This window comes from Spermophilus citellus (genome assembly GCF_964194105.1).
Source record: "Spermophilus citellus genome assembly, chromosome: 12".
NCBI lineage: Eukaryota > Metazoa > Chordata > Mammalia > Rodentia > Sciuridae > Spermophilus > Spermophilus citellus.
The window spans coordinates 72,612,624-72,630,905 of NC_138198.1; the positions used below are offsets into that span (position 1 = coordinate 72,612,624).

The 18,282-nt window shown below is 40.4% G+C and overlaps 1 long non-coding RNA gene and 1 pseudogene across 10 annotated transcripts in view; both read left to right on the forward strand.

Moving 5' to 3' along the window:
• The window catches only part of LOC308631583, a 186,775-nt gene that overhangs the window by 125,094 nt on the left and 43,399 nt on the right, over window positions 1-18,282 (forward strand). Inside the window, exon 4 of one of the 9 annotated variants that reach the window (XR_014018268.1) lies at window positions 3,818-3,921. The exons of 7 other annotated variants lie outside the window; for them this stretch is intronic. This is a non-coding gene — a long non-coding RNA (uncharacterized lncRNA). Of the gene's footprint in view, window positions 1-3,817; window positions 3,922-5,027; window positions 5,215-18,282 lie in introns of those variants that run through there. One more of the 9 variants, XR_014018271.1, reaches the window with a different exon arrangement.
• LOC308632050 (cytochrome b-c1 complex subunit 2, mitochondrial-like) lies at window positions 17,079-18,007 on the forward strand (annotated as a pseudogene). Its single transcript has one exon. The product of its transcript is annotated as a cytochrome b-c1 complex subunit 2, mitochondrial-like (transcript).

An 18,282-nucleotide genomic window follows, 5' to 3' on the forward strand; every position in this document is an offset into this window, starting at 1 on the left:
TACATGTGAGGCAAGCACTCTACCAACTGAGCTATATCCTCAGCCTGGGAATTAAGGACTTTGTAAATCATTAGGGACCAAGCTCCATCCAGTTCTCCTTGACTTTATGATCAAAAATGACAGCTGGGATTCCAATCATTGTATTCATATTTCAGGCATCAATATTGAGACATGGGAACTCTCTTTTCTAAGAGAATCTTCTGGAAGTCCCACTAACATTTCTCTTAAATCTCATTGACTCCTTAGCCATTTCTTAGTGCAAAGGACACTGGGAAATGTAGTCCAGCATATTCACCCTGGTGTGCTAAACCAGCCTTATCCATCCCACCTCACAACCCAGCGAGAAAGAGGGGGTGGGGAGGAAAGAGGGAAGGAAGGAGTCCCAATTGTAGCATTTGCTGTTTTGTGTGGTGTAAATACTACTACTGAGGTCAATTTCAGGCTGCCAGTGGTTAACAATGATTTACAAAATTCCTGACAAAATTCTTTGTGGATCACTGGACTGTAAATATTATTTGTTTTGTCACTATGGTAGAATGCAATGATGGAGAGACAAACAACAGTCTCAGCCACAGGGCTCAAGTAGGAAATATTCTGACCAGAAGTAGGATTAGAAACACCTGATCTTAGATTCCAGAAGGAAACAGATACATTTCTGACAAGTCAGGAGCAAACATGGGCTGGAGGAGAGGTTCATATTTAAAGAGAGCTATAGGGCAAGGAAAGTCCATCCTTGGTGCAAGCAGATGCCATGAGAAGAACATACTGGAATGAATCTATTTAGAATGAGCATACCCAGGGCCAGATGCAGAAAGGATCTGCAGGGTAGAGGACATGGCATGAGGCAGTCAGATCTTCTGCTGAAGGAAGACAGTCTGTTTTGTTGATTCGTCTAATTTTTAGTGTGTAGCATTTATTCATTCACCAAGCAGTGTTCCCACTCTGTGGCAGGCACTGCTCACTGTGCTGAGGAAATAGCAGTGAACAAAACCCAAAAGCTCACATTCTCTGGCAGGGTATGGGGTGGGGTGTGGGGAGAATGAACAAAATAATTTATATGGTAATAAGTGCCATGTAGAAAATAAGGCAGGGAAGGAGAATTGGAGGGTTATAAGTGCTCAATAATTTTTTAAAAATTGCTAACTAAATTCATGGGCAAGAGAGGCATGAAGGATGTGCCCTGAGACACTGGCAACCTGGGTTTTGAGATCTGATAGTAGTGATCTCTCAACTGGATCCTCTGAAAAGAAGAGCTGCTTCCAGTAATTGAAGGGAGAATATTTACTTGGGAGATTCAAGAGAAGAGGAACCATGTGACATGAGGAGAAGGCTTGCTGTGTTGGATGATGCTCACTGTGACTCACAAGGAGACACAGCTCACAGGCCACATACCGGTCTCTGGGAGAGTTCTGGTTGGGAAGTGGCTGGAGTGTGTCTTGCATGGATTCATGAGTTGAATTCCCATTTTGTGGTAGTAAGAGGCTGGAAACAGACTGCAATGTGTAGAGTTGGGGCCTTTGGGAGGTGATGAGGGTTAGAAAATGTCATTAGGATGGAGCCCCATGACTGAATACTTCCTAACTCATGTTACCAAGATACATTCCATGGGGGACAGCAGCAGGCTCCTCAGTGCCTACTCAGAAATTCAGTCCTCTTGGTGTGTGGCATTTTGTTAAAGTCTGAAAGGAAAAGGCAAGCCAGTGGTGGGGCAGGAGTGGCCCAGGAGAGAAAGAAGAAAGCAATGTAAGAAATCCAGAAATGCCAAGGTTCAGGTCTAATACACAGAGGGTCAGTCCTGGTTTAGCTGCCAGCCAGCGTCAGGCCTTGAGCAGCCTTCCTGGGGTCTCTGAACAGCAGTCTCTTCAACAATAAGGGCTGGAATGGGACAGTCTTCTGAGTCCCCTCAGCTGAGACTGCTTGCTTTGGCAGGGCTCAGCATCTCACCACGTCCCTGGCAGCACCAGGACATACTGGTGTCTCCAGAGCCTGGCACAATGTAGGCACTTGATAAATTCTTATTGAATAAATGACACTGGAAAGCTTACTTTTTAGCAGTCACAGTTGGTGGTGGGAAAGAGAAGTGTGCTGGGTTTGAGCAGAGATTTTTGAAAAAGGGTAAGAAGGAGAATTCACCTGTCTTTGCACCCAAGGAAGTGTTCCTTTCACTCTGTAGGAGGGGAAGGAAAACTTATTTCTGTGCCCCAGAGAAATGTGTCACTAACATTTACTCAGTGGTGAGTGGGAGCTCTTTAAATATGTTCAACAAAATCACAGGATAGTCGGCTGCAGAGGGAATGGAATGAAGTGTTTAAATCCCTTAAATCAAAATACTGTAATATTTTCAGATCCATTTGCTAAAATAATTATAAACATGGATTCTACCTCGGGGAGTTAGAACAGTGTTGCCTTGGGGTGGGGCTAGGGAGAGTGTGGCACAGGAAGAAACAGAGTGATGGTGGCTATTTGTTGTTAGGATAAAATTGTTGAAGTATCTGAACAGTACATATGGTCTGGAGTTGCCCTCAGCTCCACTGGTGCCTGAAGGGCAGACACAGGCTGCTCTCTGCCAGTGAGTTCCTTGGGTGATAAGCCACCTTCACCAGCATCAGTGCCTCCTAGTAATTTAACCAGGTGCCACATCTCACAACAGCGGGGCACACCATGCAAACTGTGTCAGATTTAGAAATATGAGCTTGGAGGGGCTGTCGCTTTCCTTTTCTGTGTGTGCTCAGGCCATCATGTAAATTTTTGCAAACAAAACACTAATTTTCACATACTTCGTCACCTCCAAGTAGGGTTGCAAGATTTAACAAATATAAATGCATGTTGTTAGTTAAATTTGAATTTCAGATATAAATAATTAGTTATTTTTCCCAAATATTGCATTGAATATAATATTCATTGTTTATTCAATATTCAAATTTAACTGGGCATCTTAAATTTTATCTGGTGGCCCTACTTCAAATATGATATTTTCTGTATATATGGACATTTCTGTGGGTCTATAAAATGTTGTGTTTTGGCATATCTGGTATTGCATACACTATTCTATGTTTTGATTTTTTGTATATCTTGATTTTGTTATTAAAATGCATCTTATAGACTATTCTTTATTATAAACACACATCTGCCTCATTCTTTTTAACAGCTGGTGAATGGATGTACTATAGACATTCATCCATCTACATTTTCAAACTTATCACTTTTATGATTGTCAAATAATGGAAAACTTTTTTCTTTGTGTTGTCTTTCCTGGGGCAGATTTAAACCTTTGTCATGCCATCCTATCAAGATGGAAATGCACAGGGGGCTTTTATACTAAAGTCATGTGTTATTCATGATGGGACATTCTGAGAAATGCATCAATAGGTGATTTCATCATTGTGTTGTTATAGTTAAAGCTTCGTCCCAGGGTTTTATAAACTGACTTCCAGACCACTCACATATAATCAATCAAGCCTTTATTGAAGCACACCGGTGGCGGCTGACCAGAGCATAAAACTGTTCCCCTGATCAGCCCTGAACAATTGCAAGGGCACTCCTTATAAGCCTGAAAACCGCAAAAGGGATGTTCAGGGGGTCTAGCCAATGCAAGCAAGCCAGGTTACAGAAGCAGGACAGTGCAGTTAAGCAGAGGGAAGCCTGACCAATCACAGTTAGCCCAGTCACCCCAGTTACAGAAACAGAGCCCCGTTACCCTAGTTATAGAAACAATACCCCATTAGGTAGTTCCGTGTTCTTAAAGGTTTCTATAGCCAAAGGAAAAGAACATCTTGCTCCAGTCATGACTCTTCTACTTGGCATGGTTGTTTTACAGGATGAAGTCATAAAACAAAATGGAGTCACATTTGCTCCTACTATCACAGTGTGAACATCATAACATATGTACACAGACTAAGATGTCACCTATGATGTCACAAGGTAATATAATCTTATGGGACTACTGTGATAAGTGGTTTGTCATTCAGTGAAACATATGCAGTGCATGAGTGTATATCATTTAGTATACATTTAGCAATAGTCATGATTGCACCCTTCAGCCCTTCAAATCTCTACTCCAGTGTGGACTGGTTGCTACACAGATGAGTAGAGACAGCATTCTGTGTCTTGTCTTCAGTGCTGTCTTGGGTTAGATACATTGTTTTCTGTTCAATGTCTTTTATCTTTCTTGGCTTATAACTTCATTTTATGGGAGAGCATTCTCAAAGACTTTTATTGGAAAGACATTTCAAAAAATAATATTATAGGCTTTTGCATGAGTGAAAATATCCTATTCTTCCCATATGTTATTGATAGTTTGGCTATCAATCTCTCTTAGATTTCTGAAGACCTTTATTCTGCTATCATTGAAATTCCTGATGCCATTCTTTTCAGTGAATTTTTGTTCCTTTTTAGTGTAACCATTTTCCCCCTACAGAATCTTATAGAACTGTTCACTTTGGGTAATAAGAAATTCCTTGAGAATGTGCTTTGGTGTTAGACATTTTTTGATGGTGCTTGGCTGATAATGGATGTTAATTCTAGAACCCTACATCCTTCAATTGAGGTTCATGTTTTGTTTTTCTTGAATATTTTTTCCCAATAATTTTCTATGTTCTCTCACTTCTAAAACATATTATTAGGATGTTGGTGGGGCTGGGGATGTGGCTCAAGCGGTAGCGTGCTCACCCGGTGTGTGTGCGGCCCGGGTTCGATCCTCAGCACCACATACCAACAAAGATGTTGTGTCCACTGAGAACTAAAAAAAATAAAAAAATAAAAATAAAGGATGTTGGTATTTTTATTTTGGTTGAATCTCTTCTTTTTCTCTTGTCTGTTTTTTAACTTATCTATTCAACTTTCCAAGAGGTTTTGTTGAATTTTTTCTTTCTCTCTCGGATCTTTTAATGCATTTTTAAAATTTTGAAATGTTGAATATTGTATCATTCAGCATAGGCTAATATATATTTTGGTCACAACACTGAAATCTCAGTGACTTGAAACAGCAAAGATTTTTTCTGCCAGTTCAAACTATACATCTATTACAGGTCACCTGTGGCTCTGCTCTGCATATTGTCACACGGAGACCCAGGTTGATTGCGTAATCCATACGTGGAACATTGCTGGTCTCCTGCAAGGGAAAAAAAAAAAAAATGAGCACATGGCCAACCACACATCGATGTCAGCCTAGTCTGATACTTGTGCTTACAGTTCAGTGGCCAAACCAAGACACGTGAGCAAGTCTGTAGGCAAATACAATGTTCCCTCAACAAGAGGCAGTGAATATTTTTTGAAGAATAATACATTTGACTTCATATCAAAAATTAAAATAACAAGATTATGTTGTTATGTTTGATTTATAGATTCAGTATCATTTTGAACATCTCTGAGAATATTTTTTTTTATTTTGAAGTTTTACATCAATAGTTTCTGTTTCCCCTTATTCCTCAGTTTTTTGTTTGTTTATTTTTGTCTACATATGGTGGTCTTCCTCAGTTGTATCCTCAGTTGTCCATTCAGATTTAAGACAGGAAAAAATTGAGCATATGGTCAGCCACATGTTGATGTCTGCCTGTGTGATACTTTTGCTTACGGTTCAATGACCAGGGAAAGATGAGTCTTTTTTTTTTTTTTTGAGTGTGGAACTGAGTTTGCCAGGGCACTGACCATTATTGGTCTTTAGAGGCTGTGTGCACCTCTGTCCACGCAGGAAATAGATGTCATGCTCAGACTCTCCCACAGCCTCTTCATATAACCGCCTGTCCCTGTCCTATAAAGACTAACAGTAGAGGGTGAGTGCTCAGGTGAGACTGGCAACAGCTGGGAGCCACTACCACATGAAGTATGAAAATAAAAGAGTACAAAGTTTGGGACTCTCCTAAAAGCTCCCAGCCCTGGGAGAGGGGCTCCTTAACAGGAACCATTGTCATCGCAGGGGAATGAAGCCATTGCCAAAGTACAGTCTGGCATGAAGAAAAGGGACAATAAATATGACAGCCTCTGTCTGCTGCAGTCTGGGATCATCACCCAATGCATTGCCAATCTAGCAGAACCTACCCAGAAGCCAGAATGAGAATTCCCAAGGGACACTGTGTGTGTATAACTTACCTCCTGGAACACAGAACATAGAAGAGAAGGATCAAGAATAGTTCCTGAAGGGCTCAGGAGAAAAGATCCAGGCCAGGTGTCTTTAGCTAGGGGACAGTGTAGGGTCCCCAAGGAGGCTGCTCTGAGAGCCTTCTGGGGCATCTGCAAATAGGGGGAGCTGTGAGGCCAACTGTTCTATATGAAGACTTTCATCTGCTCCCGACCCCTGTGTTCTCCCTGTGCCTCAGCCCTGTTCTCCACTGCACCTGTGGCCCCAGAGCCTCTTATGTCCAAGGAAGGGAGTGTGGGCTACTTCCTTTTGTAACTTGTAATTCTGGGACACACACTTGGAGTTGTGGCTTCTTCTTCTCTTCCAAATCAGTTACCACTTCTCTTCTAAGAACCTGTTGAAATTGCTTGGCTCTGTGTGTATTTCCAGTTTTCTTATTCCTCTGCCTTATTTCTCTAGGAAGTGGAGTTAATCACAATATTTTTACACTTATCTTAAGAGAGTAATGTTAATAATATACTAATTATTTACAGTTCTTTAACATTATCCATAGTGTCCAGTGTGAACATAAAATAAATAATTACATAAAGTAACCTGAAAATTAAGCCTGTGAGAGCACACTTTATTGGAATATATTCCAAGGACACATACAACAAAGGGTAAAGGAATCTTAACTTTGGTATTGGATATGTTCTTTTTGTGGTACTAATACTTTAAAACTAAAACTTTGTATGTGGATTATAGATTAGAACACATGAGTAAATACAGTCATCCCCCATCAGAATCCTTGGATGCTCAAGTCCCTAATATAAAATGGCATGGTATTTACATAGAAGCTCTGTATCTCTTCACATATGCTTTCCATGATTTTTAGATTATTTATAATATCTAGTACAATGTAAAGTCTATGTAAATAGTTTTTAGGAAAAAATCTATTGTTTCAAGGAATAAAGACAAGAAAAATGTGTGTACAAGTTCAGTACAGATGCATTTTTTTTCTGAATATTTTTTATCCATGGTTGGTTGAATTTGCAATGTGGACTCCAAAAGGTATGGAGGGCCAACTATCTATTTATATTGTGGCTGCAGAATTATCTCTGTGGAAAATAGCATGGGGGAAGTTGCAGAAGAATCCTGCATTACTGATTTGTTACTCTGACTTTAAACACCTACTGTTTCCTGTGTTCCTGTTGTGAAGTAGTGAGAAATTCACAAATCCACCAGTGTTCTATTTTCTTTGTTTTTTAAATTTAAAAAAAAATTGTTCTAATTAGTTATGCATGACAGCAGAATAAATTTCAACTTATTGTACATAAGTGGAACACAAATTCTCATTCCTCTGGCTGCACACAATACAGAGTCACACCATTCGTGCAGTCATATATGCACATAGGGTAATAATGTCAGTCTCAATCCACCATCCTTCCCATTCCCATAGCTCCTCCTCTCCCCTCATTCCCCAGTGCCCAATCCAAATTTTCTCCATTCTTCTCTAGTCCCACCTTCCCATTATGGATCACCATCTGCATATCAGAGAAAACATTTTGCCTTTTGTTTTTGGGGATTGGCTTATTTTGCTTAGCATAATATTCTCCACCTCCATTCATTTACTTGCAAATGCCATAATTTCATTCTTTTTTAAGGCTGAGTAATATCTATTGTGCAAAGAGTGTTCTTCCTGGGAATGTTTAAATCATGAGAAAAGAATGTAGGATGTTTTTGCAGGAACTCTTCAAAGAACTTGTTGTCATGAAGAACAGTGACGTGACAGGAGTATTCCACAGGAGGGGACAAGGCCAAAATGTTAAGAGTCAAATGCAAATGTGTGGACTTTCAACTCCATTCTGAACTAAAAGGGAAAAAAGATCTATTCTGGAATTCTGGAATATTGACTTGCTCCGGGTACAGGGGCTTTGGGGCTGTATCCAAGGGACTGTCCTGGCACCTGGGCCCCCTTCCCCATGATTCTGTAAGAAGGAGGTGTGTACAGAGAGAGGAGACAGAACATGGCAAGGGACCAGCAGTTGATGAATTTGGGGGGACTTTATTGTATTATTACTTTGGAAATTTTAAATAAAAAAGAGAAAACTCTAAAAGCTTTGGGTAACTTTATTATATTATTACTTTGAAAATTTAAAATAAAAAAAAAACTTTAAAAGTCAAACAAACCAAAAATGCCAAAAATCAAACAAACTTTAACATTTCAAGAAAATTATTACCAAAACATAGTTATCTTCTTTTTTTAAATACCACAACTTGGTTTCAATAAAATAAGTGACTGAGGCACACTGAAAGAATAGAGATACATACTGGAGAAATCACTTCAGATGAGAAGTGCAATGCTCTCTTCAGCCAAGAGAATGTTCAAAAAGGATGACTCAAAAAGATGGGTGAGAGGTGGGGATGTAACTCAGAGGTTAAGAGCTTGCATACTATGTGTGAGGCCCTGGGTTCAATCCCCAGTACCACACAGACATCTTATTACTTTCAAAGACCAAACACCAACACCCTTCCTGTCTTCTACATAGAGGAGATTGTCACACACTGTGCTCTGAGAAGAGCCAGGAATCCCGGGGACTTATCTCCCTCATGGGCACAGACCAAACAAGGCCCTGTCTTGAAAAGACACTGACTTGCCATTCAAAACCCAAAAGTCTCCTGTGTGTGGAGAAAGGAAGGTGCTAAAAACCTACATGTGGTATTACATCTGCTCATCACTGAATGATGTTCAGCAAGGTATGAGATCTCTTTCAGATACATTTGGCAGCATCCCAGAGAAGTGATAAACTTGACAAAGAGACACAACAAGACTTACTGTGTTGGTACAGGTGCATGGAGTACTGCATGCATGGCATACGTTAAGGGCACCTGTAAGGGCATCTGAGTGGCAGGCCATTCCCCTTGTTCTAGGTACATGAGCAGCAGGCTGCCTACCCCATAGGCACAGCCCTGGGTGTGAGGCCATATGTTGCAGTCCCTGCTCGACTGGTCGCTGCAAGGACAGTTAGTAAGAAATTGTGTTGGTGGCTGCCTATAGTCTGCCTAGCTACTGCCCAAGTACATGTACATGGTAACTGCACAATAAAATCTGACCTGCTTCCTGCTTGGTCTCCGGAGGTCTTGATGAGCCACTCCACAGCCACACTCTCCTCTACCAGTCTCCTCTACCATCTCGCTGGTGGAGAGAGACTACACTACTGAGGCCTGGGATATATACTGTTGAAGTGGCCAAGAACAATATGCTCTCCTAAACTTATTTTAGCCACAGACTTTTCTTCCACTTGCCTTTGAACCTCTCTCACAAGACATTTTGGAGCTACTGAGAACACTTGATACACAACTTCCAAGTACAAAAGCGAAATCACTCACTTTACACAGACACTGGATGGCAGCTGAGGTAGATCACTTCCACTTTTAGATACATCATTCGAAACATACTTGTCCCAGATGGCAGTGTCACATATACATTATGCACAAGTACATGTTAATACAGTACATGTGTATGCTTTGGCATATTAAAACAGAGAATGGGTTTGGCAAAGTCAAATTTGTTCCCTCCTCATTCATCTCTGATCTCCCTGAAGGTATGTTTGTTTACCTGCTTACTAGTTGTGTTGTTTTTGCTTTTAGAAGTGATTGTGGTGGGGCTCATATAGACACATATGCCAATTTGCAGATATAGGTATGATTAAAATATGCATGGGTATTGTGTTACCTTTCCATCACTATAATAAAATACCTGAAGCCATTAACTTTCAAAGAGAAAAGGTTTGTTTTGGCTCACAGTTTTAGAGATTCCAGTTCATGATTAACTGGCACCATTGCTTTGGGCTCTGGCAAAGCAGCATATCATGGCAAGAAAAATGTGTCAGAGCAAAACTGCTCATCTCAGGGAGCAAAAAATGAATGAGGAAGGGACTAGGGTTCCACTAACCCTTTTAAGGGCACACCCACAATGTCCTAAAGACTTTCCACTGGGCTCCTCCTCCTATAGGCTCCACCACTTCCAAATAGTACCACTCGAAGGAGCAAGGCTTTAACATGTGGGCCTTTGAGAGACATCCAACATCTAAACAATAGCAGTCATGTGTGTACACAGTCTTCATACAGGTATGCACACACATATTTGTGTAACATTTGGAACAGTCTAGAAAAATGGAAGTTCCTACCTCTTGGATATTTGCCTCATTCTAGAGCTATCTGACTCAGTGCTTCCTCCTTCTGGAGGCAAAGCTGCTCATTCTGACCAGGGTGAGAGGGAAAGGGAAGGAAATGTGGTTGGGGAAACCAAATAGATAAGGAGGAGTCTGGAAGACAAGTTGTTCCTAACATAATCACTTTAATCTACAACTGGATCTAACTTTAATGGTAATGGTGGTGGACTTATTCAACCTAAAGGACAAGAGGAGTCAGTCAGAGAAGGGTTGATATGTTCTCCTCTTTCTCAGTTTTTCTTCAAAGACCAGACAACACTGGACCTTCTCTTCTATTATTGTGGTTTGGAACTGAAATGTCCCCCAAAGGCCATGTGTTCAGGGTGTGGTCCCCAGCATGTGGCACAACTGGGAGGTGGTGAAGGGTATAAAAGGTGGGCCTAACTAGAGGAAGTTAGATCATTAGATACATGCCTGAGAAAGGGATACTGGGACCTCGGTCCCTTCCTCTCTCTTTGATTCTTGGTTTCTAGGAGGTGACCTGTTTCCTCTGTTGTTTGCTCCCACCATGATGCACTGCCTTGTCACAGACCCAAAGACCAAACATGAACTGAAATCTACAAAAGTTAGTCAAAGTAAGCCTTCCTCTTTCTTAGTTATGAGTATTTCAGATATTTGTTAAAGCAGTGGAAAGCTGATTAACACGTCCTCATCTTCCAGAGCTGAGTCCTTCTACCCCTCATCAAATGAGAGTTGTGGATAGGCACATGGAAAAATGCTGTGAGTTCTCCCATCAGGAATGATTCCCAGATTGAATCCTGTCCAATGATGGGATGAGTCCCAAGAGTCATGGGGCTGGTGTCCCGATCTTCAGTGAAAGCAGTACCTCATGGTGGAGTAGGGTGTGCAGAAACAGGTTTTCAGTCTGGACCTTGAGAAGTAACATCTCCTCAGGGATTCCATGTGTTGAGGGTGGACTCAGAGCAACAGAAATTGACCAAAACACCCTCTGCCTTCAAGATGACCTTCTTTTCTCTGACCAAAAGGCAACCTATGTGTAGAGGTGGACCTGAGAGAATCCTCTATATTCAAAATGGTCAACATCTCAGAGGGAGAACTGGCCCCAGGAGGTGGTCCACTGAAGCACATTATTCTTCTGTAAGTTCATCTGGAAGCTTTGATTTTTCTTCTGGATTCTTCCTTTGTTCAGGCATAAAGTTAATTTGTACTTTGTGCTTAAAAGTTGACTGTTTCAATGATCCAAAACATTCTGAAAATGATTCATCACATTCATGTTCTGTAGGAGTTTTGCTCTGGAAATCACTTCTTTCCACACATTCTTAGAGGAAAAATGGTGTATAGAGTGATAATGTTACTATATCCCTATTTGTCACCACCAGCGGGTCATCCGATGGATAAATCCAAAGAATTCCTGCACAAGAAGTTTCAAGAACTTCAAATAAGAGAGTTTGTTTCAGATTGTCCACCTGTCTCTTCTGTGGAAAACTGTTTTTAGGGTCATGATAATGCTTTGTAAAGACAAAATATTCCTCCTGCTTCTGCAGTACACATCTCCTTCTCTTCTATTTTCTGGGAGTAGTGTTGACAGTTTTCATGAGTGGACAGCCCTTGGCCAGCTACTATTTACCCAGCACATCAGGGTCAGTCTGCAGGGAGATATCAGCTTTTCCCCAATGAGAATTCACATCCAGTGGAATTTTCTGGTAATGAGGGACGCCATACATAGAATGGAGTTTCGGTTTATAAGAAGAGAGTTCTTTAGACATTTGTGACTGAGTTTTAAAACAATCATTCATCTGGAAATCATTGCTGGGCTATATAATTTCTTATTTGGCTGGCATATCACAAGGAGTAATATGGACTATATCAGTTTTATCCTTAGCTTGCTGTGGTTTCCAGAACAAAACTCAAATAGCTGAGCACACTTAGAATTCAAATTTAGAAGAAGGAAAGTCTTCATTCTCTCTGTAATATCTCAAGACTTATCAGGCAAAATTTTGAAATTCAGAAACTTTCTTATCCTACATGAGTATCATCTTGTCTTTTAAGAAGTTTTTAGTGTAGATAGATAGTGTCAGGGGAAACAGAGAAGAGTCCTGTTTTTCTTACACAGGCTAGTTAAGTGATGATTAAACCTGGTTGTGTACGCCAGCCTGTCTCTAATAAGGTCAGCATTGGAAGCAAGCATGTTGCAACTCAGAAGTTCAGACAAATACTACTATGGTTTGAATGGATGCCTCCATCCAGAATGTACAGGTTGAAACTGAATCCACAGGGTACAGTAATGAGTAGAGATTTCAGGTGGTGATGAGTAACCTTATATAAGGACTAGAAGAAACTAGTTGGGCCCTTTTGTGATCTTTCACGAGGGACACAATGTTCTTCCCTCCCAGAAGATACAGCAACAAGACATCATCTTGGAATCAGAGATGGAGCCTCACCTGTTTGAGCTTTGATTATGAACTCCCAGCCCCTGGAACTATGAGAAACCAATTTCTATTATTTACAAATTATCCATTCTGTGCTATTTTGTTCTAGCAGCACAGATAAGTACATATTAATTTAAAATATATGCCCCTAAGTTTTAGAACTTTCTTCACAAAGGTTTGCTGTGTTTAGCAGGCATTGATAGTAAGGACAGAGAAGTGTGTTCATTTCCTGTTACTGCTATAACAAATTACAACAAACACACTGGCTTAAAACAACACAACTTTATTCTCTTATACTTTTGATGTCAGAAGTCTGAAATCTGTTTCATTGGCCTAAATTCAAGGTGTTGAATGCTGGTTCCTTCAGGAGGTCCTTAGGGAGGATCTGTTTCCTTGACTTTTGCAGTGCTGCCTGGCCACCTGGATTCTTTAGCTGGTCCCTTTCATCCATTTCCAGAGTGCATCACTGTAGCCTCTGCTTCCATTGGCACATACCTTCTCCCCTGACCATGCCCTCTCTTATAGAACCCTGTCATCAAACACACCCAGATAATCTAGGATAATATTCAAATCTCAGAATCCTTCATCACATCTGCAATGTCCCTCTTGCTGTACAAGGTAACAGTCACAGTTTCTGGGATAAGAACATGCACATATTGGGTGGAGTCAGGTGGGACAGGGCAGTGAGTAAGTCCAACAGATATTCCAAGACCTTGGAGCCAGAGGCCCAAACAAGGATCTTCTCTGCCACTGGTCTCCCAGATCTGGAGTGCCATGTTGGTATTTATATTATTTATTACACAATTCATATGTAAATATTCATCTTGTGAAAAAGCTAATTCTTCTGATTGCTTCCCCCAATCCTGATTCTCTTATTTCTCCATCCTCCAAAAGGTCAACATTATTCTTCACTTGATCCACAAAAGATGTGTCTCTATGTTTACATACATTTATTTATTACTATAAAAAGCATAGCCTTGTTTATGGTTTCCATAAGTGTAAATGGTATTTTTATGGATATGAACTGTCACATGCTTTAATCAAGCACCATTATCTTCAAGATCTTTCCATGCCAATATCTTTCCATATAAATGGAGCGTATCCTTTCCAACTTCTGAAAAGTATCCTATGAAATGAGTACATCATGGTATATTCATATTCCTGGACTGCTATAACAAACTACCAGAAATGGAAATATTAAAACAATGGAAGTATTCTCATACAGAGTCCAAAATCAAAGCGTTGGCAGGGCTGCACTCTCTCTGAAGGCTCTAGGAGACATCCATACTTCTTCCAGCTTCTGCTGGCTGTCAGGATTCTTTGACTTGTAAATGCATCTCTCTAATATCTTCTCCACCCTCACATGTCTATGCCTTATGCATGTCTCTCTTATCACCTTTCTCTTCTACTGGTCATTGATAAAAAAGACAAAAGGAAGAAAATTTATATTCTTTCCCATAAGGAAACTTCTTTAAAAATCGCAGTCTCTTATTACATCTCATTGGCTGAAATTTGGTCACATTTCCCCTTAAGGGAAGCTGGGAAATGCAATTCCTTGCTGGTTATCTGGAGATCTTACTACAACACAAGAAATGAGGAACAGATGTGGTGGTAACTGGCAGCCTCTGCCCCCATAAGTATTTCTCTGATGTAAATACCTAGAGCAGAATAGTTGACCATGAGGACAGGCTCATTTTAATTGTGATACTGCCAGATTATCCTCTAATGTTGTCATGTACATTTACACTCCCACCAGCAACATTGAGAAGAGCTTTTCCCTTTCCTCCACTGGAGCATTAATGTAAAATGTTTAAATATTTTTTTTGTCATTACATTGGGTAAAAATGATATCATGTTTTAAAATATTTTTATTTCCATGGTTCCTAGTGAAGATGAGCATTATTTAATATATTTACTGGCCACTTCCATTTTATCTTCTCTAATTTTCCTTTTTATTCCCCTTGTTCATTTTTTCCTACTAAGTTTTTGTCTTTTTCCAGTTGACCAGGAGCTCTTTACAATATTCTCAGTATTAATACTTTTCTGTCATAACTGTTACAGAAAATTTTCCCAGTTTGGCATGTGTCTTTCCATTTTTTTTGGTATATTTTGTCATATCAGAAGTTTTAAATATGCTCCACCTTATCTAAAACATGTTTATTTACAAAAGCAAATGCTGTATAAGCTTTTTGCTTTATATAGCTAGACAGTTCAGATATGATTGACTGGAAAGACTCAGCTCCCCTAGTCTAAGTAATGGGAACATAAAAACCATTTCACAAATCTCAACTGCATCTCTTTCATACATGTTCACATGAGGCTCTTGTTTTCAGTCAAATGAGTAACAAAGCTTTCTGGTGATCATGTACATGCTCTGGCTCCTTAGAGGACAGGACCTTAGAGGACAGGGAACCAGTTAAGAGCAGAAGGTCACCCTGTTACCTATTAGAGTCTACTAGGGCTTCAAGATGCTCACAGAAAGAGCCATTCAAATGGGCAAAATATGCTGTACCCAAAGGATACAGAAATATAATACAAAAGGTCCAGCTGTCAGAACCTACTTGAACAAAATTAGATGGAATAAAGAGAATCTCTTAAGCAACCTTCCTGAAGACCCAGAGTCGTTATCTCTGAATCAGGTTTGGAGAGACTAGATAGATATCTTACACCACTTCCAGAGTGCCCACAGGGTACTCAAGGTCAGCTTGGGATCTTCTTCAGAGAAGAGGCACCCAATCCACTTTATCCCTAATAGGAACATTGTCTTTAAAATTCCATGGGGCTGGCTTGCACAGGAAAGGAAACTGGCTCTGGGCCCTCTTATGATTATGAACATGGCATATTTCTTTGGCTGCTAATCTACTACTTAACTAGAATTTTAAGGCTCAAACTCTTTTGATAAAACATTGGCTGCAATATATCAATGCTATTTCAAATCTGGTTAATAGAACCACTTCCCCAGTCCAATATGAACATCCCACCATGTTATGGTTTGTATCTGGAATGTCCCCAAAAGACTTAAAATGGACTACAGGGAGGAGGTGTGGCAGGGTTGGAGAAAGTAGGTCACTGGGGGTGTACCCTTTGGGACTATATTTGTCCCTGATCCTGCCCCCCATCCCCCACCACCTCCTGGCTGCCATGAAGTGAGCAGTTTTCTTCTGCCATGTCTTTCTGCTAAAGTGTTTTATCTTGAAGTCAGCTGACCATGGACTGAAACCTCTGAAACCATAAGACAGAATGAATCTTTCCTTCTCTAATTTTTTTTCCTCATGTATCTGTCACAGCAACTAAAAGCAAACATACACCCCCACTTCAACCTCCACATTCCTTAACTAGAAAAGCACTTCAAGAGCTCCCTGGAAAGAAAAATATCCTTTTTAAAAAAGGGCAATTCAGATTACAACTATTCTTCCAACAGCTTCCTCCCTATCTCCACCTGTGTGGAAAAATAGGAAGAACATTTTTCTGCTCTCTCCAGAACTATAGAAAATATCTTCTTGATGAAAACGGTGAACCAGCCTCTGATCTAATGCTTCTCTGCATTAATAGAAATCTATGGACAGAACTACTCCTAGTTAAGGTGTACATTATTTGTATTGCTCATTCTTATTTCATTTTCTTTGATTTTATGTTTTCTCTACTTTGCTCATTTTGTCTTGTTCTACTGGACTGTCTTTTTCTGACTGAATTCTATCCCATTAGAAATTTCTGACTGAAATTCTATCCCAGTCCCTAAACCCATAGAGTAATACCTCGGTGTCACCTACAATGCCAGTCCCCACATATATGTTTTATGATATTTTAGTTGATTGAGAAAGAACAAGATAAATTATAGACTTTTGACTTTCACATGTCTGCTGCTCTGGGCTGAGAAAATGTTCCACTCCCCTGCAGCATGTGCTTCAGTGTTACAACTCATCAACAAAAGGTGTATGCCCAAGTTTCTGCTTGCTGCCATTGACTTCTGGACAGAAAGAAATTGCTTCGCATCATTTATGACATCAGTGTTAGCCACTGAGTCAATCTGCTGAAGGAGTGTGAATGGTGGTGTGTAAGAACCAGCAGCTAGAGTCTGGGATCCAACTTCATTTAGGAAGCCTTCAAAAGACTCCAGTGACATTAGGTATCCAGCTTTCAGCTTGTTTTAGGCAGCCTGGACATCTGCATTGGAAAGGTTTCCTTGGGCAATTGTTTTTACTTGATTATAGGCAGCCTTGATCACATCTACAGCAACTACACCCTGGGAGATAGTGTAAATTCCAAAGAGCCCAGAATCTCAGTAATTGGCATTGAAAGCAGAAACATTGAATGTCTGGTGCTTTCCTTTGGCAACAGCCTGGTACCAGCTTGCTTGTCTTTAAACCACACTGACAGTGAGTCAGAGCACTCTTGAGCCATGAAGCTACTGACTAGAGCCAGGTCCTTCTCAAGATTTTATTCCTTCAAAGTTGTCCCCCAAATTAAAGGTACAACTGCCCCTGCAGGAGTGACTCTACATCCTCAGGACCTTGAGTTTACCAAATTACCAAATGGTTTGGTAATTGCTTCTCTAGTAAACTATGCTCCTGCATCAAGAATTGGTTTGTACATTAAAGCAGGCAGTAGATATTAGGGCTCCAACAATTTAGGAACCTCTCATTTGCTGTGTCTTGCATCCAGTTTAACTACAAAGGGTGCTTCATCTTTCAAGATAACCCAAGGAATTGAAGCAAGTGATGGTAAACTAAGTGTGACTGGGAAATGGAGTGCCTCCAGGATGATGGTGACATTTTAATGGAATTCCTGCTCAATGTCACCACAGCACCCAAATTTTGTTGTTGGGAAGCGGCTGCCCTTCAGTCTCAGCTAAGGATTGAAAAAGCTGTTGGCTTTTCAGAATCCACAGGCTCTTCTCATTGAAAATTTGCATGCTGCTGTTTACCAGAATGCCTTAGCTAATTCATTGTATTGTCCTGACTATAGGATTGGAAAAGTGACATCAAAAGAGTTATATCACTTTGTTCAGAACCATTTTACAAGCACAAGAATGACTTTGATTGGGTTTGCTGTGAGTCATCCTGTTTTAAAGCAGGTTGCTGAACAGTTCCTCAACAAGAAGGGTGGGCTTGATTTTTACCTGGTGAAAGGCCACACATGGTGGAGGTGAAATTTGAGAACAAAATGGAGACAATCTTGTCCATGCTGCTGTTGTAGCAGAAAGTGCTGCTATAGGAAATGCAGAAGCTCATGCATTCACTGTTTTTCAGCATGTCCTTGCTGCTGGACCACATGTCAAGAGGGACAGAAATGCCACTAGCATCTTGTACAAGACAGTTTCTTTATAGACAAACTGTCTTTGGATGTTTGTTCCTTCCTGTGTCTTTACATGAGGCTAATTGCTCAATGTACTATGGTTGACAGCCAAAAAAAAAAAATGGGCTGTGGGAATTCTCCAATTTGAAGAAATTGCTCCTGTATCAGGAGCTCTCTGTACCTTACATAGATCACCTTGGATCCTACTGGTTTCCAAATATACAATCTGCTTCCTGCTATAAAAGACTTGGAACTCTTTTGGAGAGTATTTGTAGGTTGCTTGGACAAGAAGTGGGCTACAAGTATT